The sequence below is a fragment of the Panthera leo genome, chromosome D3 (assembly GCF_018350215.1).
Source record: "Panthera leo isolate Ple1 chromosome D3, P.leo_Ple1_pat1.1, whole genome shotgun sequence".
NCBI lineage: Eukaryota > Metazoa > Chordata > Mammalia > Carnivora > Felidae > Panthera > Panthera leo.
The window spans coordinates 17,114,698-17,121,642 of NC_056690.1; positions in this window are offsets into that span (position 1 = coordinate 17,114,698).

The following is a 6,945-nucleotide window of genomic DNA, read 5'->3' on the forward strand; positions in this document are numbered from 1 at the left end:
CACGAGGCATCAAGATTTTTCAAATATCCCCGGATCGGCACTCTTCGGGGGTTGGTGGTGGTGACGAGGGTGATTCAGACCCCTTTCCCTCACCCAGCTCCAGCCTCTAAACATCTTGCTGGGTTTGCTCTGTCTCTCACCTCCGCAGGCTCTCCTAATCTCACCTCCCCACCGTCTGCCCTGGCACAAAAGCATCCATTAGCTTCATTATCTAGTACAGAGTGACTTCAGACTTCTCTCCAAAAGCTTCCGGAGATCCGACATCCAGGCCCTTGCATCTTACCTTTTATTCCCGACCCTGCAACTTCAGTAGCCAGCTGTTGGTAGCATGATATTTCCCCATGTAATTGTGACGATTATTTTTAGCCATGACCACAGACCAGCCCAGGAACCTCCATCTTAGCCTGTCCCCCTCCTCTGCTCACTGCCTTCCCAGGGCATCACCCCCGGAACCAGAGATCTGGCTGTAGCACCAGGTGCCTGCTGAGGACATGAGAATTGGTGTGATGTCCAATGTCACCATCGGGGGAAGGAGCTAAAATAAAAGAGAATGGCTCTCTGTTTCATTGAGCGCTTACTCTGGGCCAGGCCCTGAGCCACGCACCGGGTCTACATTGCCTCTTTCAGTCTTCATGAGGACCTAGGAGGTGGGGTGCCGACGTGATCCCCTGTTCCCAGATGTGGAAACTGAGGTTTGGAGGAGCGGGTGTATCTGGGCCTCCACACCCCATGACATCACTTGTTCCCGGACCACAGATACAAGACTCAAGCGCCACCCCCCCTCCACCACCATGTGGGCTGGCCTGCATTCGCTAAATCCACTTCTGGATCGTGTTTGCCCTGCAATCGACACGGTAATGGCCAGAGCCTAGAGTCCTGCTCTTCACGCTGCAAATTGAATTACATCCATCAGCCTGGCGCCAGCACTATTGTTCCCAGGGCCTTCCCAGCTTTAATTAGAATATTTTTATTTTCCCTAGGAGAGGGAGGACAGCCGATCTCAGCTTCAATAACCTTGCCGGGGGCCAGAATCTGGAAGCGCAGGGCTGGCGCGCCATCAGATGGAGCAGCGCGCAGGAGTGGGAGCAGAGGGCAGAGATTCTGTGTTGGCGTGGGGTCCCCTCTGCCCTCTCCCACCTTCTGGGAGCTGCTGTGATGCCAACAGTGGTGAAGAAGGAGCCCAGCAGGAAGTGACTTTGACGAGCGCACGTGCTTACACACACTCACTCACTAAGGCTCGAGGGACAAGGGACACAGCTCCTAGGCACACTTGGACTGAAATCAAAGTGCAGCAACCTCAGAAGGACCTGTGTGGAGAGGCTGGGAGCCAAGGCTAATGGTTCATCCCCATGCATCAGGAACCACGTAGCAAGGTGGTTAGGACAGCACTCCCCCGAAGAAACATAATGCACACTCCATATGTAATTTAAAATTTTCTAGAAGCCACATTCAAAAAAAAAAAAAAAAAGGTAAGGGGCACCTGGATGGCTCAGTCGGTTAAGCATCCGACTTTGGCCTAGGTCACGATCTCACCATTCATGGGTTTGAGCCCCACGTCGGGCTCTCTGCTGACACCTCAGAACCCGGAGCCTGCTTCGGATTCTGTGTCCCTCGCTCTCTCTGTTCCTCCCCTACTCGCACTCGATAAATACATAAACATTAAAAATGGTAAAAAGAGGGGCGCCTGGGTGGCTCAGTCGGTGGGGCGTCCGACTTCGGCTCAGGTCATGATCTTGAGTTCGAGCGCCGCGTCGGGCCCTTAAATACAATGATCTCTTGTATTTAAGCCAGTACATCCAACTATGATCATGTCAACATGGAATTAATGTGAGAAATCATTTACGAGATTTTTCAAAGGGAGTCTTCAGCATCCGGTGTGTGTTTGACATTCACAACACACCCCCGTTCAGACCTGACACTTCTCTGTGCTCACCGGCCACATGGGGCCGCCGTCCCGCCGGGTGCAGGGTGGGGGTTTGCAGAGTTGAGCCTGACGCTGTGGGCTCAAGCCCTGTCCTGGTATTCGTTTATGGCATCATCTAAGTTCCCAGCCTCTCTTCCTCACCTCCTTCGTCTGCGGGACGTTTGAGGACAATGACCTTTAACTCCCAGGCTGCTGTGGGCATTCAATGAAGCACTTCACGTCAGTCCCTTAGCAGAGCGCCGGCGCATAGTAGGTCCAGGCGTGTGAGCTCTTCAGTGACTCTACCCGTAAAGTAACGGCAGCTCACGAACCGGGCGGTGTCCTCCAGGCCAGGCCTTTTACCGGCTTGCTTGACACTATGCCTTCGCTGTAAGCCCATCACGGTGCTTTGAGGTAGGAATGATTAACATCGATATTTTACAGACGCAGCAACCGAAGCTCAGAGAGGGGCAGTAAGGATTTTACTGCCCCCAGGATGAGCTCTTCGTGCGGCTGGTGGGGGGCTTTGTGATCCGTCCCTCTCCACCTGGATAGCCAGGCGGCAGGGTGACGGAGAATATGCATGCGAGAGCCTGCTGACCTGGGCTCGAATCCCATTTCCACCACGTACTATCTCTGTGACGCCAGGCAGGTTACCGCCCCCCCCCACTCTGAGCCTCAAATTTCATCATCTGCGAAATGGGGGCAATCTACCGCATGAGGTCCTTGCCAAGATTTATTGGGTTAATATAGGAAGAGTGCTTGGCACAGAGTAAGGAGCGTAAAGTGTAGGCACTTTTATTATTTTTATTGATGGCATTTTTTATCACTGCCTGTCCCCTCTCTAAGGAAGACTGTGACTAGCAGTTCTGTCCCCCGATGGACCCCATTCTCTCCTTTCATACTGTGGGTCTTTGCCCAGCCTGTTCCTTATCTGCATCACGTCCCTTCCTTCTCTTGTTCCTTTCTGGTTTCGCCGCCCCCTTGGTCTAGAAAATCTGGACACGGTCCCCTCCCGGGGGAATCTGCTGTCCTCCCCATTCCTTCACCCCCCCCCCCCCCCCCCGTGGCTCTGGAATGGCTGCTCCCCTGTCCCGGGGTCAAACCCTGCATCAGGACAGGACCGTCCCAGCCCCAGCACAGGCCTGGCTCAGGGACACATGCGAGCTGAACAGAGATCTTCCCAATCCCTGGAAATGAGGTGGTGGCTGTCTTTCTGTGTTTGGTTCAGGCTGGCTGTTGGTTTGTGGCACAACTCCATCATTTTCTCGCCGTACGAGACACTTCACCTCTTCATTCTTTTCCCTGTACTCTATCAAGGCATAATTTACATACAATACAATGAACAAATCTTAAACCGGCTCAGTTAATTTTGCCAAATGCAACACTCTTTTTTTTTTAAATTGTTTTTAATGTTTATTTATTTTTGACAGAGAGAGAGAGAGAGAGAGAGAGAGAGAGAGACAGAGCATGAGTGGGGGAGGGGCAGAGAGAGAGAGGGAGACACAGAATCCCAAGCAGGCTCCAGGCTCCGAGCTTGTCAGCACAGAGCCCGACGCGGGGCTCGAACTCACAGACTGCGAGATCATGACCTGAGTCGAAGTCGGCCGCCCAACCGACTGAGCCACCCAGGCGCCCCCAAACGCAACACTCTTGTATCACCCTGACCGATTTATGTAAAATCCTTCCAGAAGCGTCCCTGCCCTGTGCCCCTTCCTACTCCGTACTTTTCCCCCCAGAGGTGAGCAATCCTCTGATTCCTAGCACCTTTGGGAAACTCTGCCTGCCCTTGAACTTCAGGTGCATGGACTCCTACTGCATGCTCCATCATTTCCATGAGATTCGTCCATGCTGTTGCACATCAGTGGCTCATTGCTTTTTATTGTTGAACAACATTTTGCTGTACGGACACCTAATTACCGCCCCCCTCCCCCCCCCCCCATATTCTCTTATTGGGTGGACATTTGGGCTGTTTCCTGGGAAATCTTTGTGTTTTCATTTCTTTTGGATAAATGCCTCCAAGTAGAATTGGTCCTATGATAAGACTATGTACTACTTTATTAGAAACTGACCAACAGATGCCCCAAGTGGTTGTAGTTTGTTTTCAAGACGCCACTTTCCCTGCCTAAGCTGAGGATGATACCGTGTCCTTCTGTCTTGGGGGCTTGGTGAGAAGGAAGTCAGGAACCTGCATGCCAAGTGGCTTACCCACGGTCATTATTATTCGCATTTGCTCTCCCGTGGGGTAATTTGCACCCGTGGTTGGCGGGTCCCACTGGTCTGGGTGCTGTGGGCCCTGAATGTCAGCACCAAACAGGAGACGTTTCACCTTGGAGGTGTCCTTCCTCACAGACTCCTCAGCGGGATTTCATTATCTCCCCGCTCTGTGAGGCAATTCAAATAACCACGATTATGTGCACATCCTCTGAACCAGAGAGGGCAGAAGACAAATGGCCCCCGCAAATCCCCCCTGCTGCCGGCATAAACCTCTTTCCTCCCTGGTTTAGCTTGGCCAGGAAGGGACATCCTAAACAGAATTCACGGCCTGTTCCCTGGGCCCTGCAGAGACGGCCTTCTTTAGGTTGTCATTAAGGCTCCGTCACAGGCTCAGCTAGAAACAACGGTTTCCTGGGGATTTGGATTCAGTTGTCAAAACGGCTCTGGTTTGCAACTCTGCATATAAAGTCCAAGCCCCGAAGCCTGTGATTCTGAAGCTGTGTCTCTGGGTCTCTCCTGTTTGCAGAACTTCCCACCCGTATCTTTTTATACAGATTTCCAAAGGCCCAGTGGCTCAGTCGGACAGGCATTGGTTCACCCCAGGCTTTGCCACATATTGGCTGAGTGACCTCTGACAAGTCAGTGCCTCCCTCTGGGCCTCAGCTTCCCCTCAATTTCAGTTTCTGAAAAGCAGAATTATTGCTACTTCTATGGCCTAGACCTCGAGTGCCCTCCCTCCACCAGGTAGCCACGCTCTCGTTTCCTTCCCTAACTTGGACATGGACTCATGGTCACCTGGAGTAAAACCTTTATTTTTCCATCACTCCCTGTGGCTCAAGGTAGTCATGGGACTAATTCCGGCCAGGGAGACGTGTAAACAAATGTCACCTGCAACTGCCTGGAAGGACCCTAAGAGGGAGACGTGAACTCTCTCCTGCCTGCTGACTGGAATGTGGTTGTGAGGCAGGAGCTGAAGCAGCCATTTTGGGCCATGAGGAGAGAGCCACATGCTGAGGATGACAGAACCTCCAAGAAGAAGGAACTCTAGTCATTGACATCTGTCTTGGACCAGCTGTTTCTGAACTCATTTCACCATGAGAGAAAAATAAGCTTTCTGGGGCACCTGGGTGGCTCAGTCGGTTAAGCGTCTGACTCTTGATCTCAGCTCAGGTCTTGATCTCACAGTCATGAGAGCCCCATATTGGGCTCCAGTCTGGGCATGAAGTCTACTTAAAAATAAATAAATAAATAAATAAATAAATAAATAAATAAGCAAGCTTCCTTCCTTAAGCCATGGTTACTTTATTTCTTGTCCTTGCAACCTGTCGGAATCCTAATCACTACCTGGTATTGGGAGGATTACATGAACTGATTCCTGTAAAGATGTTAGCACAGTGCCTGGCTCCTAGAAATCACTCAATACGGCATAATGTGTGTATTACTTTTTGTTTTCAGTTTATTTCGAGAGAGAGATGAAAGCAGGCTCCGCCCTGTCCACGCAGAGCCCGAAGCGGGGCTTGAGCTCACGAAGCGTGAGATGGTGACCTGAGCTGAGGTCGGATACTTAACCAAGCCACCCAGGTGCCCCAATGTTTCTATTACTTTAAAGGGATTGTGGATTGTGGCTGGACAATCGTGGGTGTCATTTCTGACTTGACTGAGGTGAAAGAAAGAAATTCTAAATAGAGCTCCCTGAGCTGGTGTGTGTGTGTGTGTGTGTGTGTGTGTGTGTGTCCTCAAGGACTACTGCCAGGATCTCCTACGTGGGGTGGGGGGGGGGGGTCTGTTTATTCCCAGGGCTTTGGTCTGGGTAAAGCTGGCTCCCACCCTCAGACAACTCCTACTCTGTCTGCTTCTAGAATCTTCTCTCTTAATTTCTAGTCACCCGGTCTGGGGCCCCGGCCTGGAAGCTGTGGGCTGTGCTATAATTCCTCAGTGTTTCCTCAGCACACGGAGTGCTCCAGGGACGAAACTGGCCCAGATGATCCCTTATTGCCTTTTTTATCCAGGAATTAAGGCCCCCTGGGCACAGCTCTGGAGGAGGCTGGGAAGGACAAGGGATCAGCCACCCCAGCTCTGATTCCTTAAAAGTAGAAATCTGAAAACAAGAGCCCTACAGGATGCGGCACAGTCGTGCTGAGTACCTTTGTCCCTGCTGCTCCTGCCAGCTGAGGCGCTCGCTTGGCCCCCAGCCACAATAACGCGAGTATTATGTGTCGAGCCCCTGCTTGGTGCTAAACCCCTTCCGTGCACTCTCTCATTTAATCTTCATGCCGTGCCTGGCATCCAGCCCACTTCGCAGGTGTGGAAGCAGAGGTTTCGTGGTCAAAGAGCACGCCCTGCATCACAGGCTCGTCTGGAGTTAGGCTCCAAGGCTTGGGTTAACCAAGACGCCACCCTCCTCAAGTTGCCTTTTCCCCCTGGAGCCCTCCGCCCTGAACTCTGCTCCCATTAGGTGCTACGGATGGTCAGGGTCCCTGCAATCTTACCCCGGGAGACAGGAGTCTCAGGCAGGGCTGGCCTCAGAATGCCTCTGCTCATTCACAGGAAGCAAACATTTTCCTTCCACACAGGAAATGCTTTATGGCTCCTTTTTGATTAGAAGAGCGATTTATGCTCTTCTAAGACATGCAGATGATACATAAAGGTGTAGAGAAACGCGTGAGCTTCCTGCCTAAGGAACCATGCGTGTGAATGTGTAGTGAGCCCTCCTGTGGGTCAGCCCGGGAGCAGGTAGTGTAGACAGGGGTGCCCAGCAGAGACTCATCCCTGCTCCCAGGAACTCCCTGCCAGCGCGTGGACCTGTGTCCAGCTCATTTTCCAGG